The sequence below is a fragment of the Conger conger genome, chromosome 17 (assembly GCF_963514075.1).
Source record: "Conger conger chromosome 17, fConCon1.1, whole genome shotgun sequence".
Lineage (NCBI taxonomy): Eukaryota > Metazoa > Chordata > Actinopteri > Anguilliformes > Congridae > Conger > Conger conger.
Genome location: NC_083776.1, coordinates 40,566,033 through 40,585,933, shown reverse-complemented (window position 1 = coordinate 40,585,933; position 19,901 = coordinate 40,566,033). Strand labels below are relative to the sequence as shown.

At 51.7% G+C, this 19,901-nt stretch overlaps 10 non-coding genes and 2 pseudogenes across 10 annotated transcripts; all 12 read left to right on the top strand.

Annotated features, from left to right (window-relative positions):
- The first annotated feature begins 12,222 nt into the window (after positions 1–12,222).
- On the top strand, positions 12,223–12,391 carry LOC133117223 (U1 spliceosomal RNA). The gene has a single exon (XR_009706016.1). It is a non-coding gene; the product is annotated as a U1 spliceosomal RNA (small nuclear RNA).
- A 63-nt stretch (positions 12,392–12,454) lies between these two features.
- On the top strand, positions 12,455–12,573 carry LOC133117615 (5S ribosomal RNA). The gene has a single exon (XR_009706160.1). It is a non-coding gene; the product is annotated as a 5S ribosomal RNA (ribosomal RNA).
- An 842-nt stretch (positions 12,574–13,415) lies between these two features.
- On the top strand, positions 13,416–13,579 carry LOC133117197 (U1 spliceosomal RNA). The gene has a single exon (XR_009705998.1). It is a non-coding gene; the product is annotated as a U1 spliceosomal RNA (small nuclear RNA).
- Positions 13,580–13,642: 63 nt separating this feature from the next.
- Positions 13,643–13,751, top strand: LOC133117484 (5S ribosomal RNA; annotated as a pseudogene).
- Positions 13,752–14,592: 841 nt separating this feature from the next.
- LOC133117212 (U1 spliceosomal RNA) lies at positions 14,593–14,756 on the top strand. The gene has a single exon (XR_009706012.1). It is a non-coding gene; the product is annotated as a U1 spliceosomal RNA (small nuclear RNA).
- A 63-nt stretch (positions 14,757–14,819) lies between these two features.
- LOC133117638 (5S ribosomal RNA) lies at positions 14,820–14,938 on the top strand. Its single transcript, XR_009706182.1, has one exon. It is a non-coding gene; the product is annotated as a 5S ribosomal RNA (ribosomal RNA).
- An 828-nt stretch (positions 14,939–15,766) lies between these two features.
- LOC133117729 (U1 spliceosomal RNA) lies at positions 15,767–15,930 on the top strand. Its single transcript, XR_009706270.1, has one exon. It is a non-coding gene; the product is annotated as a U1 spliceosomal RNA (small nuclear RNA).
- A 63-nt stretch (positions 15,931–15,993) lies between these two features.
- LOC133117414 (5S ribosomal RNA) lies at positions 15,994–16,102 on the top strand (annotated as a pseudogene).
- An 842-nt stretch (positions 16,103–16,944) lies between these two features.
- Positions 16,945–17,108, top strand: LOC133117727 (U1 spliceosomal RNA). The gene has a single exon (XR_009706269.1). It is a non-coding gene; the product is annotated as a U1 spliceosomal RNA (small nuclear RNA).
- A 63-nt stretch (positions 17,109–17,171) lies between these two features.
- LOC133117603 (5S ribosomal RNA) lies at positions 17,172–17,290 on the top strand. The gene has a single exon (XR_009706148.1). It is a non-coding gene; the product is annotated as a 5S ribosomal RNA (ribosomal RNA).
- An 842-nt stretch (positions 17,291–18,132) lies between these two features.
- On the top strand, positions 18,133–18,296 carry LOC133117726 (U1 spliceosomal RNA). Its single transcript, XR_009706268.1, has one exon. It is a non-coding gene; the product is annotated as a U1 spliceosomal RNA (small nuclear RNA).
- A 63-nt stretch (positions 18,297–18,359) lies between these two features.
- LOC133117591 (5S ribosomal RNA) lies at positions 18,360–18,478 on the top strand. Its single transcript, XR_009706137.1, has one exon. It is a non-coding gene; the product is annotated as a 5S ribosomal RNA (ribosomal RNA).
- Positions 18,479–19,901: the final 1,423 nt, after the last annotated feature.

Below are 19,901 nucleotides of genomic sequence, written 5' to 3'. Positions count from 1 at the left end.
GGCACCACTGGGCCAGCTGCCACCAGTGGAGGAAATGGAGCTGCTGCCCCAAAAGTGAGCGGACAGGACAGGAGAGTGACAGGTATGACCCGCCTGGAATTTAGTCGGGCAGTCCTTCAGCGAGCCATGGGCTTTGTGCCTGGCGACCTGAACTGCCTGGTGAAGGTTCCAGGAAATGCAGATATTTTTGAAATTAGCTTTAAAAACGCTAATGTCCTGGAGAGGTTCTGGAACCTCTTTAGAGAGGGGAAGGACAAGGCCCCCCTCAGCAACTTTGAGGTAGAGCCCCTGTCCGACACGGAAAACAAAGTGGTCACTGTACAGTTTTATAATGAAGCTGTACAGGACCACGATGTGAGTACGTGGTTGGGCAGGTATGGCCAAGTTAAATCAGGATCTCGGAGGGTCCTGGATGAGGACGGAGTCTGGACCGGGGCCAGAAAATGGCTGGTCCAGCTAAAACCTGACCCCTCTGCAGTTGGGGGGGTATGTCATATCCCCAGCACCATTACGCTGGGGAGACACCGGGGCGTGGTGTTTTATCACGGCATGCCCAAGCTGTGCAGGAACTGCGGCGAGTTAGGTCACTTGGCCGCAGCCTGCACAGTGGTCAAGTGCAAGTCGTGTGGCGGCGAGCACGAGACCAGGGCGTGCCGTGACCCGAGGCCCTGTAATCTTTGCGGGGTGAGGGGGCATCTCTTCCGGGATTGCCCCCTCTCGTACGCGAACAGGGCCCGGAGCACCGCGCCCCTACCATCGTCATTGACTGCCCCCCCGCTCCCTACCCCTCTTATACCCACAATAATTGAAAATACATACACGTCCCCCCCCATTCAGCCTGATAACATACCAACACAAGCACCGAGCACGGCACAAGACCTCCCCTGTAGCACTATTTCGGAAACCCCAAACAGCACAGTTCCTCTGATTACCCTATCCCCAATCACCACAGTAAAGGAGGAGCCTGACTCCGACATCCTCATCACGGTGGAGGAGTCAGACTCCTCAACCACAGACACTGATGACACCATCACACCCTGGCAGAAGGCAAAATCCAAAAAGGGCAAAAGAATGAGATCACCAAAAACTACAGCTCAGCACAATTTTCCCACCCAGCCTGCAAATCCAGCAATAACACGCCAAACAAAATTAGCCAAAAGAGCCGTTATGACAAACCCAAAAGAAACCCCACAAACCTCCGTTAGGCCAAATCCCCTACCACGCCCAAACAAACCAACCCCACCACCATCAAAGCCGAGACAAACCGGTCACCACACCCTTAGCACCTTTCATCCTAGAACCACTAAGGACCAGCCAGCCCCTGGTCCAGACTCTGTAAACGGGACCCAAACAACATCCGCCTCTCAGGGCCCTCCAGGGGCTGGGGGGAAGCCTGGGGTAAGAACATCTGCCCCCACCTCTCCAGGACGGAACCTCCCAGGCAGTCGGGAGGGGAGACCCATGGGAGCACATGGTCAGGGGGTGAGTAGGCGCCAAAATAACCCAGACACAATTTTTACTACAATAGACCAAATGTGCCAAAAAATTTCCAGTAATAACCCCGGTACACCAGATACACATCAAAAATAAACTCTTATGGAAAATACAATCACATTAACAACACTCAACACTCGCAGTATTAAACATCCAGACAAACGCTCAACAGTTTTCTCCATTCTTTCACAAATCCCCTCGGACGTCGTCCTGCTCCAGGAATGTGGAATCCCGTTCCGGGAGTTGGATGGCGTTCTGGGGGGGGAATGGAGAATGGGAGACTCTCTCTGGTCTGGCTCCAACATCGCCAGAGCTGATGGGGTCGGCACGTTGACCAAGAATCCCTTTGTAAAAACAACAGCACACAACATTGTGGAGAGTGGGCGAATCCTCGTCACTGATTTCGATGTCGGGGGTTCCCCACTCAGGGTCGTCAACGTGTACGGCCCCACCAGTGTGGCCGAGAGAGTCTCCCTTTTCACAAAATTACGCTCCATATTACACACTACAATGCCCGTCGTCGTAGGGGGAGACTTCAATTGTGCTTTAAGAGATGAGGACCGCAGCAAACCAAGGCCGGATCGCTCCGGCACCCTGCTGCGGTCCCTCATCGAGGATTTCTCCCTCTGCGACGCCGGGGGCGCCTCTCCTCCCCAGCATACGTTCGTGAGTTCCTCTGGCTCCTCCTCATCCAGAATTGACATGTTTCTGCTCTCCCCAGGCCTGAGGGTGCACAGCTATTCCACCAAGGCGGTGCACTTCTCGGACCACCACATGGTAAACGTGTCCCTGGTCTGGGAGAAATCGATAACCGTGGGTAAGGGGCTCTGGCGAATGAACATCAGCCATCTCCAAGACCCCCAGGTGCGTCTCTCCTTCTCGAGAAGATACCAGGAGTGGGTGAGTCTGAAACATCTCTTTGACTCCCCGGTGGAGTGGTGGGAGATGGTGAAGGAGCGAGTGCGGGGCTACTTCCGGGCAGTCGGGCGGAGGAAGGCGAAGGAAGGGAGGGCAGTTTTTGAACGCCACAATGCTGCCCTTCAAAGACTAAGCCTCCTCCAGTCCCGAGGCCTGGATGTTAGCAGCGAGATCGCGCAAGCTCGGCAGAACCTCACCACCCTCTACCGGGAAGAGCGGAAGAAACAGACCTTCCGCTCCAAACTCCAGGGCCTCGAGGAGGATGAGAAATGCACACGGTTCTTCTTCCGCAGGGCACGGACCAAGACGAATAACATCTTGTCTCTCTATAACAGCAGAGGTGTGGTGGTGTCTGAAGAGGCGGAGGTCCGGGAGGTGGCCAGGGAGTTCTATGAGGGCCTTTACAGCGAGAGGCCCTCAGACGGGGCTCTCATGGACACCTTCCTGGGCTGCCTGGACAGACGCCTGGGAGATGAGCAGATGGAGGCGGAGTTGAGCACTGAGGAGCTCACCAGGGCCGTGCACTCCCTGAATACACACAAAGCTCCGGGCCCTGACGGAATCCCAGCTGAGTTTTACCAGGCTCACTGGGATCTCCTGAAGGGGGACGTGGCGGAAGTGTTCAGGGCTGCGTACAGGGAGGGGCGGTTAGGCGCCTCACTGAGACAGAGCTCAGTAGCTCTTGTCCCAAAGAAGGGGGACCTGAAGGACCTCCGTAACTGGCGGCCGATCAACCTCCTCTCAGTCGATTACAAGATCATGGCGAAGGCGCTGATGGGGAGGTTCCAAGGCCTGATAACATCGGTGATCGGACCGGACCAGACCTGCAGCGTGCAGGGGAGGTCCATTAATGACAACCTGCTCCTCGTGAGGGATCTAATCATCCACTCCGGGGAGCGGAGGTCCCCCTTGTGCCTTCTCAGTCTCGATCAAGAGAAGGCATTTGACCGGGTGAGTCATGTGTGCTTGGAGAGAGTGCTAGAGAAAATGAACATTCCTGGCCCCCTCCTGCGCTGGACAAAGATCTGTCTGACAGATATAACGGGCAGAGTGGTTGTCAATCGGCAGCCCTCTGCCCCGTTCGATGTCAGGTCTGGCGTCAGGCAGGGGTGCCCTCTAGCATCTCTCCTGTACGTCATCTACCTGGAACCGTTCCTCCAGGCCCTCAGGGCCAATCCAGGGGTGGTGGGCTACCCACTACCTGGAGCCGGGGGGGAACGGCTAAAGGTGATGGCGTACATGGACGACATTGCCATCGTCGCCACAGACAGTCGTTCTATCGCTTGTGCCACCAAGGTGTTGGACGACTTCTGTGTGGCCACTGGCGCCCTGGTCAACAGGGACAAGAGTGAACTGTTTCTGTCTCCACATTGGAGTGAGGAGCTGACCGTTTCCTTCCCTGTGCGTAGGAATACCATCAAGCTCCTGGGGGTGACCTTCCAGGCTGATGGAGGAGGGAGAACCAGCTGGGAGGGAGCCCTCCGCCACGTCCAAAATAAAATCAGGAGCTGGAGTGCACGGCCCTTGACCATGGCGGGTAAGATCCTTGTCCTGAAGGCAATTGTCCTACCCATTCTGCTCTATTTGGGGAGGGTGTTTCCCCCAGACAAAGCCACCGGGAAGTTAATTACCCGGATGGCTTTCCGCTTTGTCTGGGGGAGCACCATGGAAAAACTGAAACGTGTCACCCTCCTCAAGGAGGAGCGGAATGGGGGGCGGGGGGTCCCAGATATCGTAAACATCATTATGGTGCAGGGTCTGGCCACCCTTGTCCAGAACGTAGGGAAGGTGGGTAAGGCCTCTGGTACCTTTGCCAGGTACTATGCCACCCCCTTCCTCAGAGCAATGGGCTTGGGTGTGCTGGACCTCACCATACCCTACAGCTGGGACCCCCCCTATGTCTATCGAGCCCTGAAGGACTTTGCCTACAGGACGGGTCTGCCCAGGGCTGGCCTAACCTCGTGGAGCTACAAAATGATCATGGCTCATTTACGATCTGGCCAAATTGTAACGCTCCCGAGGGGGGGGCCAGACCTGGACCCGCAAGTCATCTGGGCAAATGTGACACACAAGTGTCTTACCAACAAACAAAAAGACATTGCCTGGATGACAGCCCATAGGTGTCTCCCCACACGAACTTTTATGTATCGCCGGCACTTAGCCCTGACTGAACGCTGCCCCCACGGATGCACTGACTCTGAACACATTCACCACCTGTTCTGGGAGTGCTCCGTGGCCAGGCGGGTCTGGGGCCTTGTTTGTTCCTCTGTCTCCCTAAGCAGGTTCCTGCCGAGGTCCTCCCTGATGGCTGAGGGCATCCTCTACGGTCCGCCGGGGGGATGCAAGACCACCGTGCTCCAGCGTCAGTGGAGGATCATCAACACCGTGAAGCAGGTCCTGTGGGAGACGAGGAACATCAAGGTCTACCAAAAAACAACTGTAGACCTGATCACTCTCCGGAGGAGGATTCAAAACCTCCTCCAAGACGGCGTGATGTTGGACAGTCACACCAACAAGACCCTGGCGAGAGAGAAATGGGGGGTGGACCACTGGAAAGAACTGGTTATATAGTCCACCCCCCCAAGAGGGGCAAGACATTCTCAACACCTGCCAAACCCGAGCAAGATGGACCCTTTTTAAGCATTTTTGCCCGCTTTGGGCTTTCTTAAAAAGACTCACTTTGTTGTTTTTCGTTTGTTCTGATATGATTTTCCTTAGACTTGTTTCTCATATGTTTAGTCATCTGTTTGCACGTTTTTGTTTGGAGTTATGTTTCTTGTGATTTACAGTTGTTGTCTAGTTTTGTCGAGTCTTTGTTTTTGTTGAAATCATTATTTTGAGTTATTGAGTGTGTTTTAAAAAGGAAAAGAATTTTAAAATGTAAAAGAAATTTAAACCAATAAAACAACCTTTCTTGCTGTGCATTTTGCTCTGGCTTCTTTTCAGTTCAGTTGGTCCTGTTGCCCACCATTGGGGTTCTAGTGGTGGACAGGAGGTCACTGGGCTGTTTAGGTGCTTTCTAAGAGCATTTTGTTCTTTTGTTATTTTCCCTTCTTTTTCTTAGTCCGTTCTCTTTCCCTTCCCATTTTCCTCCTTCTTTCTGGACGGGCTGCAAGGCTTGGGTTCAGTACGTGGCTTGACCGCGGCTGGCTCGACCTTGTAGCCCAGCGGAACACCCCGGAAACCCAGATCAGTGGCACATAGCTGCACTGATCAGGAGCCAGGGCCTGCTGCCTGGAGGAACCCGGAGCCGAGGCCTGCGGCCTGCTGCCTGGAGGAGCCTGCAGCCAGGGCCTGCTGCCTGGAGGAGCCCGGAGCCGAGGTCTGCGGCCTGCTGCCTGGAGGAGCCCGGAGCCAAGGCCTGCGGCCTGCTGCCTGCTGCTTGGAGGAGCCCGGAGCCAGGGACTGCGGACTGCGGCCTGCTGCCTGGAGGAGCCCGGAGCCAAGGCCTGCGGCCTGCTGCCTGCTGCTTGGAGGAGCCCGGAGCCGAGGTCTGCGGCCTGCTGCCTGCTGCCTGGAGGAGCCCGGAGCCAGGGACTGCGGACTGCGGCCTGCTGCCTGGAGGAGCCCGGAGCCAGGGACTTCGGCCTGCTGCCTGGAGGAGCCCGGAGCCTGCGGCCTGCTGCCTGGAGGAGCCCGGAGCCTGCGGCCTGCTGCCTGGAGGAGCCCGGAGCCAGGGCCTGCTGCCTGAAAGAGCCTGGAGCCAGATCCTGGAGCCTGACCCTGCAGAGGGAGCCAGAGGAGACCTGCAATCAGCTGAGTGTCTATGCGCCAGACCCCAGATTCTTAGGGGAGTAATATTGGAGGAGGTTGCACTGCAGCCTTCTCCCTTTCCAGTTTTAGTTTCTTTGAGTTGTTTTCTCAGTTAAACCCCACTAAATACCTGTTCCTTTTTTCCCCTTTTTCTTTCACCCTCATTTTGATTTTGAACCTCTATTTTACTTTTATTTCTTTTGTTTGTGAGTGTTTCCCTACCCCTTTTCCTTTCCCCACCCTTCCCCCTTCTCCCCATTCCCCCTCCCCCCCACCTTCTCATTCCACCTACCTGCACACCCGAAACATCATGGAGAACCAGCGAGCACCCGGCACGAGAAGGCACAACGCAGTCAGATTCATCCACAACCGCACTGACCCGGAACCATCACTGACACGCCTGGAGTTCAGCAGAGCAGTGCTGCAGAGAGGTTTGGGCTTCGCTCCGTCTGACTTGAACTGCCTGTTCAAGCTGCCTGGTCCTAGGGACATATTTGAAACCAGTTTTAAGAATGCACAGACACTAGAGATGTTTTGGAATCAGTACAGACAGAAAGCCACACAAACACCACTGAACAAATTCACAGTAGAAGCACTCACTGACAGGGAAGTTAAGGTTATCACAGTTTTATTTTATAATGAATCAGTTTCAGATTATGACATTTCACTTTGGTTAAGCAGACACGGCACATTGGTATCGGACGTGAGACGGATATACGACGAGGACGGGGTGTGGACAGGCGCCAGAAAATGGTTAGTCCGTCTGCACCCAGACGACACATCCATCGGGGGGGTCAGGCATTTACCCAGCACCATCACTTTGGGACAGAACAGGGGACAAATTTTTTATAATGGGATGCCAAAACTTTGCCGCACCTGTGGGAACCTGGGGCACCTTGCAGCAGCATGCACGGTGATTAAATGTAAAAATTGTGGAGGGGAGCACCAGACAAACAAATGCACAGAGGCACGGAGGTGTAATCTATGTGGGAGCCAGGAGCATGTTTTCAGGGACTGTCCATCCTCATATGCCAACAAAACACGAGCACGCACAGACAGCAACGCACAACAGGGCACAGACCACCCTACACAGGACACAGCACCCCCTCCACAGAACACAGCACCACCCCCACAAAACACAACCAACACAAACCCACAAACACACGATGCAACCACAGAACCCGCACAGACCCCCCCTCAGCACCCCACCACCACAGAACAACCCACCCCTACACCACAGTCCGAGACAGAACCCGACACAGACCAGCCCCCAAACCCCTCACAGATGGAGACAGTTGGACCAGACACACAGACAGACTCACTCCCGTGTGGAAATCCTGGACAGTGCACGACACAAGACAGTACTAGCACCAACTCCCCTTCCACCACTACAGACACTGAACAGATAGAAGTCAAGAGCGAGGACGAGGAGATTGAGATCACAGACAGCACACCCTCCACTCTGCCCACAGACACAGACAACACAACAGACACATTGTCACCAGACATCCTTGGAAAAAGAAAAAGAGACCCCCGACCACGGGAAAGGAAAAGAACTACCACCACCTCCACCAATCAGGACACAGAACCAGAACCCACACAAGCAGAAAAACAACCCCCAGCACCACCACCACCACCACCAGAAAAACAGACACCACCGCCACCTCCACAGACAGTGGAACCGCCGACACAACCTGACAAACCAGCACAGCCAGTAAAACACGCACAGACGGACAGCCCGACCACTACCCAAATATCCCCCAAACCCGTAGTCACCCCAAGGACACACCGCTCCTCTGGGAAAACGATGACAGAACCAGCACAACCAGCACCAGCAAAACCCACCAGACCCAGAACTTCACACAGCACACCTGACAAAGACGACGCACCTGAACTGGACTACATATGGGGAGAAGTTATAGACAGGACGGTCAAATTACAACACCCACAGACACGACCACCCCCACAGACACGCGTATCTAGGGAAACACTCCGACTCACCAAACTTTACATTGACACCCGCCCGGACACAGCTGGACCAGTGCACGCTTCGCAGGCAGCCCTGGGTGCGTCGAGAGCCGGTAAGCCAGCCACACCCCTCACCACTCTGCCCGCCAGGTCCTCCTCCAATCCACCCGGGGGGGGTCCTCCAGAATCTAGAACAGGGAAAGGGCAGAAGTAAATATCACCTCCCGTGATCAGCTATGGATTGGACGCAGTACCATACATACACCACTGTCATTGCACTAGTTACCACTACAACAACAATCATGAGCACATTAAACATCCTCACATTAAACGTACGCAGTATTCACAACAATAAGAAAAGGGCAGACGTCATGGCATTCCTCACAACACAAAACACAGACATTTTATGTTTACAAGAGTGTAGAATCCCCTTTTTAACAGATTACATAGATTATCAGAATGAATGGGCCATAGGGGATTCGGTGTGGTCGGGTTCGAGTGTGGCACGTGCAGATGGGGTGGCAATATTAATCAAGAATAACTCAGTCAAGATAACCCGGAAAAAAGTGGTGGAGGCAGGAAGGATTTTAGCAGTTGAACTTGTTTATAACAATTTTCACTTTAAGGTTATTAATGTTTATGCACCCGCAAACCAAAATGAGCGCACAGCCTTTTTCCCCAAGCTGCGGCCAATCCTTTTGGGAAACCTCCCCGTCGTGATGGCAGGGGACTTCAACTGTGCCCTGAGGGATGAGGATCGGAGCCGGCCGTGGAGGGACCGCTCGAGTCGGGAGCTGGCGTCAGTCATAGCGGACTACTCCCTCACTGACGCCGGTCGGGACCTGGTGCCACGCTACACGTGGGTGAGTTCCTGTGGCAAATCCTTTTCCCGGATAGACCTCCTCCTTCTGAGCCATCAGATACAATCACAGAACATCACAGCACAAACAGTCTTCTTTTCAGATCACAAAGCACTCACCATCCAGATTACAACACCAGCACAAACACACAGGGGGAGAGGAATCTGGAAACTAAACACATCATTACTAGAGGACAAAGCAATAAAACAGGCATACATCAATAGACTACAAGAATGGGCATCACTCAAGGAACTCTTCACGTCACCCGTAGAATGGTGGGAAATGGTCAAGACACGCACTAAGGGTTACTTCATCACGGCAGGACGCAGGCAGGCACAGAAAAGGAGGGAACAAACAAAAAAATTGCACAGCACACTCCAACGACTAGCAGCACTACAGGCACAGGGATTCCAGGTCGCACAAGAAATCACACAGGCCAAACACAACCTCTCAGCACTCTATAGACAGGAACAGGAAAAAATTAGACATCAAAGCAGAGTTCAACACCTAGAACAAAATGAAAAATGCACCCGTTACTTTTATAGGAAGATCAAGAACAAAAAGAATCACATACAGACATTACTGGACAACACAGGACAAATCATCACGGGTGAACAGAATATACACAACCACATCAGGGCATTCTACACTGATCTGTATAGCACAAAGCACATGGATGAGCACATGGTGGACACATACCTACATGACATCCCAGCCATAGCACCCCGGGCAGGAGAAGGAGAGGAGGAGGAGAGTCTGTCCGTGGAGGAGCTCACCCACGTGGTGAAAGGCCTGAACACCGGCAAAACTCCGGGTCCCGACGGGCTCCCGGCCGAGTACTACCAAACCTTTTGGGAACAGCTCAAGGTAGATCTAACATCGGTGCTCTCCGCGGTGTACAGTGAGGGCCGGTTGGCCCCCTCGATGACAGAGAGCGTCATCACCCTTATTTACAAGGGCAAGGGTGATGAGCGTAGCCTGACAAACTGGAGGCCTATTAACCTCTTGGGGGCCGACTACAAGCTCTTGGCGAAGGCCCTCATGTACAGGCTCCAGGAGACTACCCCTCAGGTCGTGGGTCCGGACCAGGCTTGCGGGGTCCCGGAGAGGTCGACCGCCGATAACCTGGTGCTCATCCGGGACATCATGGCCCACTCTGTCGAACGGTCGAAACCTTTTTTGCATGTTTAATCTAGATCAGGAGAAGGCCTTCGACAGAGTGGGCCATAGCTACATGTTTAAGGTCCTGGAGGCAATGAACCTCCCTCTTGGTCTTAGAAAATGGATTCACATCATCTATCAAAACAACACAGCAAAAATACTGGTTAATGGACACACTACAGAACACTTTCCCATACACTCAGGGGTTAGACAGGGTTGCCCACTTTCTGCACTACTGTACATACACTGCCTGGAACCACTCTTACACAAAATCAGGACAAACACAGACATCACCGGCTACACACTCCCAGGGTGCACAGAACAACTCAAGGCACTTGCATACATGGACGACATCACACTTTTCTGCACTGAACAAACCTCTGTACAGCACATCATTAGGACTCTGGACCACTTCTGCACAGCCACCTCCGCGATAATTAACAAGACCAAGAGCGAGGTGTTTGTGTCCAGGGCCTGGGCGGTCGACCAGGTCCTGTCGGACACATTTCCCATTCGTACATCCGTGAACATCCTTGGCGTCACGTTCGACAGGACCAACTCCGGGGGCCGGAGCTGGGCCGGGGCCCTCGGCCGGGCTCGAGCTAAGACCTGCAGTTGGAGTTCCAGGGCACTGTCAATGACGGGGAGAATCCTCATAGTACAGACTATCCTTTACCCGATCCTCGCCTATGTCGGAAAGATCTTTCCCCCAGACAAGCATATTGAGAAACAAATTAACAAAATTGTCTTTGGTTTTGTCTGGGGGAGTAGGCAGGAGAGGGTAAAGAGGCTGATCATGTGGAAGGACCCTAGGAACGGGGGTAGAGGCGTGCCAAACGTTGCAGAACTGATCAGGATGCAGAGCCTCGCCTACCACATCAACTCCATAAAAAACCGCAGTAACAAAACCGGATACATGACCCGTTTTTACTTCACCACCAGCTTAAGACCCCTGGGGCTCTGCATCCTGGATCACAGGCACCCCTACTCCTGGGACCCCCCCCAGCCCTACAGGTCACTCCGCCGGTACATCTACACAGCACGTCTGCACACTGCACAGCTCACTCACTGGACATTTCAGGAAATCAAAAACATCACAAATGCACAGGAACATTTACACAGACCCGACAACACGACCCACAGCACAGCCACTACAGTTTGGAAAAACATAAATCACCCATGCCTTCTGAACACACAGAAAGACCTGGCGTGGCTAGCTGTGCTGAAAGCTCTCCCCACCAGGGTGTTCATGTTCAGGAGGAGCTTGGCCCTGGCGGAGACATGCCCGTACCCTCGCTGTAACGAAAAGGAAACCGGAGATCACCTCCTGTGGCACTGCAGAAAGGCCAAATCTATCTGGCAATCCATTTTCACTTTCCTGGACACATACACTGACACACAGTCACTGACCCTCCGGGATATCCTCCTCGGCCCCCGCAACGGGATCACATCTGCTGAGGAGGAGATTGCCTGGAGGGTGATCAACATCACCAAGCACACTTTATGGGACGCACGCAACATCATGTTTTTTCAAAAACAGGAACTTCACAACATCATCATCACCCGGCAGATCACCAACCACATCAAGGACTACTATCACCTGGACTGTCACAAAGCCGGAAAGAGCACCACAAACACAAAATGGAAAATTCACAACAGCACAGAATTACACATATGACACGGACACCCTGGACAATACACCTACAGCCGGACACCTACACTCCCGAAGCCTTCCCTTGGGTAATGTATGTAATGTTTACTGTGTACTGTCTACTGTCTTAATGTATTGTGGTATTGTCTGCGGTCATGTTTAAATGTAACTCTGTTTGTTACTGTCTGACGTTTGCAATGTAAATATGTGTTATGTAAGTAAATGTAAATAAATGTAAGTATGAATGTAAATGAAATGTAAGAGTGAAAGTAAGTGAAACTCAGTAATGTCTTAATGTATTTTGGTATTGTCTGCGGTCATGTTTAAATGTAACTCTGTTTGTTACTGTCTGACGTTTGCAATGTAAATATGTGTTATGTAAGTAAATGTAAGTAAATGTAAGTATGAATGTAAATGAAATGTAAAAGGGAGAGTAAGTGAAACTCAATAAAATAAATAACGGTTCACCCAGGGCGAGGCTCGGCCATTGCACTCCGGCTGTGTTGACCCCTGCGAATTCCTCAAATGTGGGAATCTCGACTGCATAATTTCTGCTAGTGGGGGACTGCGTTCGCGCTCTCCCCTGATCACGTGGTCAAACGATAGACTCGATTAATGTGCAAATACCCCCTTGTGCTGCCTTTCCTTCGCTTACGGCCATACCACTCTGAATACGCCCGATCTCGTCTGATCTCGGAAGCTAAGCAGGGTCGGGCCCGGTTAGTACTTGGATGGGAGACCGCCTGGGAATACCAGGTGCTGTAAGCTTTTTTCACTATGCTTTTGGACAGGCGCTGCTGTTTCACAACGTTCAAAACACGTCGCGCACAGTGCTATATCGTTTAGTCTATTACCCGTTTATGCTTCTCATGTCTTACCCAGACACTTGGGCAGCGCATTGCAAAGGAACAAGGCTAGCATCCAAATTCATTACGTACGGCGCTATTTTAGACACAACACAGGCTAAATCAGTGCAATGCAAATTCATTTCACACCAAGAGTACCGCACATTTTCCTTACACGTCTGTAGCCTATCATGAAGCAGGATTGCCGAGTTACAGTGAGCGCCGCACTTCATTGGACAGTGGCACGTGTTTTTCTTCTTTTGGTTCTGCGCTCTAGCGATTTCAGTTTGAAAGGACACAACGACAACCAAGTTCAAGTGCAGACTGTCAGCTTTAATTTGAGGCCATTTTCAAGCACACCCGATGAACCGTTTGGAACTCACGTCGCATCTTGCACACGGTCACTTGTCCATTTAGGTGTCGCATTTCGGCAGGGCTCTGGCTTGGTGTTCGACGTGACATCACCGCGACTGAAATGCGCTCTGTTTGCGGTTGAGGGCAATGTACACTGTTGCATTGTGGGGAAACAGAAAGTCGTCCTTGAAATGCGGTGGGAAAACGCCAAAATAATAAACACATGAAAAAAAAAGAAGTACATGAATGAAAAGGTTGCCATCGTTTATGCGGCTAGCTGCAAGAGCGCAAATCAGACTTTTGAACCGGCTAGACATAGTGACTTGACGGGCTGCTAGCCGAATACTCAGAAACCGTAACTGTGCAACGTACCACCTAGCGGTCCGGCCCATCCCTTGCGGATTCCAACTCATACTTACCTGGCAGGGGAGATACCGTGATCACGAAGGCGGTTCACCCAGGGCGAGGCTCGGCCATTGCACTCCGGCTGTGTTGACCCCTGCGAATTCCTCAAATGTGGGAATCTCGACTGCATAATTTCTGCTAGTGGGCGACTGCGTTCGCGCTCTCCCCTGATCACGTGGTCAAACGATAGACTCGATTAATGTGCAAATACCCCCTTGTGCTGCCTTTCCTTCGCTTACGGCCATACCACTCTGAATACGCCTGATCTCGGAAGCTAAGCAGGGTCGGGCCCGGTTAGTACTTGGATGGGAGACCGCCTGGGAATACCAGGTGCTGTAAGCTTTTTTCACTATGCTTTTGGACAGGCGCTGCTGTTTCACAACGTTCAAAACACGTCGCGCACAGTGCTATATCGTTTAGTCTATTACCCGTTTATGCTTCCATGTCTTACCCAGACACTTGGGCAGCGCATTGCAAAGGAACAAGGCTAGCATCCAAATTCATTACGTACGGCGCTATTTTAGACACAACACAGGCTAAATCAGTGCAATGCAAATTCACTTCACACCAAGAGTACCGCACATTTTCCTTACACGTCTGTAGCCTATCATGAAGCAGGATTGCCGAGTTACAGTGAGCGCCGCACTTCATTGGACAGTGGCACGTGTTTTTCTTCTTTTGGTTCTGCGCTCTAGCGATTTCAGTTTGAAAGGACACAACGACAACCAAGTTCAAGTGCAGACTGTCAGCTTTAATTTGAGGCCATTTTCAAGCACACCCGACGAACCGTTTGGAACTCACGTCGCATCTTGCACACGGTCACTTGTCCATTTAGGTGTCGCATTTCGGCAGGGCTCTGGCTTGGTGTTCGACGTGACATCACCGCGACTGAAATGCGCTCTGTTTGCGGTTGAGGGCAATGTACACTGTTGCATTGTGGGGAAACAGAAAGTCGTCCTTGAAATGCGGTGGGAAAACGCCAAAATAATAAACACATGAAAAAAAAAGAAGTACATGAATGAAAAGGTTGCCATCGTTTATGCGGCTAGCCGCAAGAGCGCAAATCAGACTTTTGAACCGGCTAGACATAGTGACTTGACGGGCTGCTAGCCGAATACTCAGAAACCGTAACTGTGCAACGTACCACCTAGCGGTCCGGCCCATCCCTTGCGGATTCCAACTCATACTTACCTGGCAGGGGAGATACCGTGATCACGAAGGCGGTTCACCCAGGGCGAGGCTCGGCCATTGCAGTCCAGCTGTGTTGACCCCTGCGAATTCCTCAAATGTGGGAATCTCGACTGCATAATTTCTGCTAGTGGGCGACTGCGTTCGCGCTCTCCCCTGATCACGTGGTCAAACGATAGACTCGATTAATGTGCAAATACCCCCTTGTGCTGCCTTTCCTTCGCTTACGGCCATACCACTCTGAATACGCCCGATCTCGTCTGATCTCGGAAGCTAAGCAGGGTCGGGCCCGGTTAGTACTTGGATGGGAGACCGCCTGGGAATACCAGGTGCTGTATGCTTTTGGACAGGCGCTGCTGTTTCACAACGTTCAAAACACGTCGCGCACAGTGCTATATCGTTTAGTCTATTACCCGTTTATGCTTCTCATGTCTTACCCAGACACTTGGGCAGCGCATTGCAAAGGAACAAGGCTAGCATCCAAATTCATTACGTACGGCGCTATTTTAGACACAACACAGGCTAAATCAGTGCAATGCAAATTCACTTCACACCAAGAGTACCGCACATTTTCCTTACACGTCTGTAGCCTATCATGAAGCAGGATTGCCGAGTTACAGTGAGCGCCGCACTTCATTGGACAGTGGCACGTGTTTTTCTTCTTTTGGTTCTGCGCTCTAGCGATTTCAGTTTGAAAGGACACAACGACAACCAAGTTCAAGTGCAGACTGTCAGCTTTAATTTGAGGCCATTTTCAAGCACACCCGACGAACCGTTTGGAACTCACGTCGCATCTTGCACACGGTCACTTGTCCATTTAGGTGTCGCATTTCGGCAGGGCTCTGGCTTGGTGTTCGACGTGACATCACCGCGACTGAAATGCGCTCTGTTTGCGGTTGAGGGCAATGTACACTGTTGCATTGTGGGGAAACAGAAAGTCGTCCTTGAAATGCGGTGGGAAAACGCCAAAATAATAAACACATGAAAAAAAAAGAAGTACATGAATGAAAAGGTTGCCATCGTTTATGCGGCTAGCCGCAAGAGCGCAAATCAGACTTTTGAACCGGCTAGACATAGTGACTTGACGGGCTGCTAGCCGAATACTCAGAAACCGTAACTGTGCAACGTACCACCTAGCGGTCCGGCCCATCCCTTGCGGATTCCAACTCATACTTACCTGGCAGGGGAGATACCGTGATCACGAAGGCGGTTCACCCAGGGCGAGGCTCGGCCATTGCACTCCGGCTGTGTTGACCCCTGCGAATTCCTCAAATGTGGGAATCTCGACTGCATAATTTCTGCTAGTGGGGGACTGCGTTCGCGCTCTCCCCTGATCACGTGGTCAAACGATAGACTCGATTAATGTGCAAATACCCCCTTGTGCTGCCTTTCCTTCGCTTACGGCCATACCACTCTGAATACGCCCGATCTCGGAAGCTAAGCAGGGTCGGGCCCGGTTAGTACTTGGATGGGAGACCGCCTGGGAATACCAGGTGCTGTAAGCTTTTTTCACTATGCTTTTGGACAGGCGCTGCTGTTTCACAACGTTCAAAACACGTCGCGCACAGTGCTATATCGTTTAGTCTATTACCCGTTTATGCTTCTCATGTCTTACCCAGACACTTGGGCAGCGCATTGCAAAGGAACAAGGCTAGCATCCAAATTCATTACGTACGGCGCTATTTTAGACACAACACAGGCTAAATCAGTGCAATGCAAATTCACTTCACACCAAGAGTACCGCACATTTTCCTTACACGTCTGTAGCCTATCATGAAGCAGGATTGCCGAGTTACAGTGAGCGCCGCACTTCATTGGACAGTGGCACGTGTTTTTCTTCTTTTGGTTCTGCGCTCTAGCGATTTCAGTTTGAAAGGACACAACGACAACCAAGTTCAAGTGCAGACTGTCAGCTTTAATTTGAGGCCATTTTCAAGCACACCCGACGAACCGTTTGGAACTCACGTCGCATCTTGCACACGGTCACTTGTCCATTTAGGTGTCGCATTTCGGCAGGGCTCTGGCTTGGTGTTCGACGTGACATCACCGCGACTGAAATGCGCTCTGTTTGCGGTTGAGGGCAATGTACACTGTTGCATTGTGGGGAAACAGAAAGTCGTCCTTGAAATGCGGTGGGAAAACGCCAAAATAATAAACACATGAAAAAAAAAGAAGTACATGAATGAAAAGGTTGCCATCGTTTATGCGGCTAGCCGCAAGAGCGCAAATCAGACTTTTGAACCGGCTAGACGTAGTGACTTGACGGGCTGCTAGCCGAATACTCAGAAACCGTAACTGTGCAACGTACCACCTAGCGGTCCGGCCCATCCCTTGCGGATTCCAACTCATACTTACCTGGCAGGGGAGATACCGTGATCACGAAGGCGGTTCACCCAGGGCGAGGCTCGGCCATTGCACTCCGGCTGTGTTGACCCCTGCGAATTCCTCAAATGTGGGAATCTCGACTGCATAATTTCTGCTAGTGGGGGACTGCGTTCGCGCTCTCCCCTGATCACGTGGTCAAACGATAGACTCGATTAATGTGCAAATACCCCCTTGTGCTGCCTTTCCTTCGCTTACGGCCATACCACTCTGAATACGCCCGATCTCGTCTGATCTCGGAAGCTAAGCAGGGTCGGGCCCGGTTAGTACTTGGATGGGAGACCGCCTGGGAATACCAGGTGCTGTAAGCTTTTTTCACTATGCTTTTGGACAGGCGCTGCTGTTTCACAACGTTCAAAACACGTCGCGCACAGTGCTATATCGTTTAGTCTATTACCCGTTTATGCTTCTCATGTCTTACCCAGACACTTGGGCAGCGCATTGCAAAGGAACAAGGCTAGCATCCAAATTCATTACGTACGGCGCTATTTTAGACACAACACAGGCTAAATCAGTGCAATGCAAATTCACTTCACACCAAGAGTACCGCACATTTTCCTTACACGTCTGTAGCCTATCATGAAGCAGGATTGCCGAGTTACAGTGAGCGCCGCACTTCATTGGACAGTGGCACGTGTTTTTCTTCTTTTGGTTCTGCGCTCTAGCGATTTCAGTTTGAAAGGACACAACGACAACCAAGTTCAAGTGCAGACTGTCAGCTTTAATTTGAGGCCATTTTCAAGCACACCCGACGAACCGTTTGGAACTCACGTCGCATCTTGCACACGGTCACTTGTCCATTTAGGTGTCGCATTTCGGCAGGGCTCTGGCTTGGTGTTCGACGTGACATCACCGCGACTGAAATGCGCTCTGTTTGCGGTTGAGGGCAATGTACACTGTTGCATTGTGGGGAAACAGAAAGTCGTCCTTGAAATGCGGTGGGAAAACGCCAAAATAATAAACACATGAAAAAAAAAGAAGTACATGAATGAAAAGGTTGCCATCGTTTATGCGGCTAGCCGCAAGAGCGCAAATCAGACTTTTGAACCGGCTAGACATAGTGACTTGACGGGCTGCTAGCCGAATACTCAGAAACCGTAACTGTGCAACGTACCACCTAGCGGTCCGGCCCATCCCTTGCGGATTCCAACTCATACTTACCTGGCAGGGGAGATACCGTGATCACGAAGGCGGTTCACCCAGGGCGAGGCTCGGCCATTGCACTCCGGCTGTGTTGACCCCTGCGAATTCCTCAAATGTGGGAATCTCGACTGCATAATTTCTGCTAGTGGGGGACTGCGTTCGCGCTCTCCCCTGATCACATGGTCAAACGATAGACTCGATTAATGTGCAAATACCCCCTTGTGCTGCCTTTCCTTCGCTTACGGCCATACCACTCTGAATACGCCCGATCTCGTCTGATCTCGGAAGCTAAGCAGGGTCGGGCCCGGTTAGTACTTGGATGGGAGACCGCCTGGGAATACCAGGTGCTGTAAGCTTTTTTCACTATGCTTTTGGACAGGCGCTGCTGTTTCACAACGTTCAAAACACGTCGCGCACAGTGCTATATCGTTTAGTCTATTACCCGTTTATGCTTCTCATGTCTTACCCAGACACTTGGGCAGCGCATTGCAAAGGAACAAGGCTAGCATCCAAATTCATTACGTACGGCGCTATTTTAGACACAACACAGGCTAAATCAGTGCAATGCAAATTCACTTCACACCAAGAGTACCGCACATTTTCCTTACACGTCTGTAGCCTATCATGAAGCAGGATTGCCGAGGTACAGTGAGCGCCGCACTTCATTGGACAGTGGCACGTGTTTTTCTTCTTTTGGTTCTGTGCTCTAGCGATTTCAGTTTGAAAGGACACAACGACAACCAAGTTCAAGTGCAGACTGTCAGCTTTAATTTGAGGCCATTTTCAAGCACACCCGACGAACCGTTTGGAACTCACGTCGCATCTTGCACACGGTCACTTGTCCATTTAAGTGTCGCATTTCGGCAGGGCTCTGGCTTGGTGTTCGACGTGACATCACCGCGACTGAAATGCGCTCTGTTTGCGGTTGAGGGCAATGTACACTGTTGCATTGTGGGGAAACTGAAAGTCGTCCTTGAAATGCGGTGGGAAAACGGCAAAATAATAAACACATGAAAAAAAAGGTTGCCATCGTTTATGCGGCTAGCCGCAAGAGCGCGAATCAGACTTTTGAACCGGCTAGACATAGTGACTTGACGGGCTGCTAGCCGAATACTCAGAAACCGTAACTGTGCAACGTACCACCTAGCGGTCCGGCCCATCCCTTGCGGATTCCAACTCATACTTACCTGGCAGGGGAGATACCGTGATCACGAAGGCGGTTCACCCAGGGCGAAAACCCGGAAAAAAGTGGTGGAGGCAGGAAGGATTTTAGCAGTTGAACTTGTTTATAACAATTTTCACTTTAAGCTTATTAATGTTTATGCACCCGCAAACCAAAATGAGCACACAGCCTTTTTCCCCAAGCTGCGTCCAATCCTTTTGGGAAACCTCCCCGTCGTGATGGCAGGGGACTTCAACTGTGTCCTGAGGGATGAGGATCGGAGCCGGCCGTGGAGGGACCGCTCGAGTCGGGAGCTGGCGTCAGTCATAGCGGACTACTCCCTCACTGACGCCGGTCGGGACCTGGTGCCACGCTACACGTGGGTGAGTTCCTGTGGCAAATCCTTTTCCCGGATAGACCTCCTCCTTCTGAGCCATCAGATACAATCACAGAACATCACAGCACAAACAGTCTTCTTTTCAGATCACAAAGCACTCACCATCCAGATTACAACACCAGCACAAACACACAGGGGGAGAGGAATCTGGAAACTAAACACATCATTACTAGAGGACAAAGCAGTAAAACAGGCATACATCAATAGACTACAAGAATGG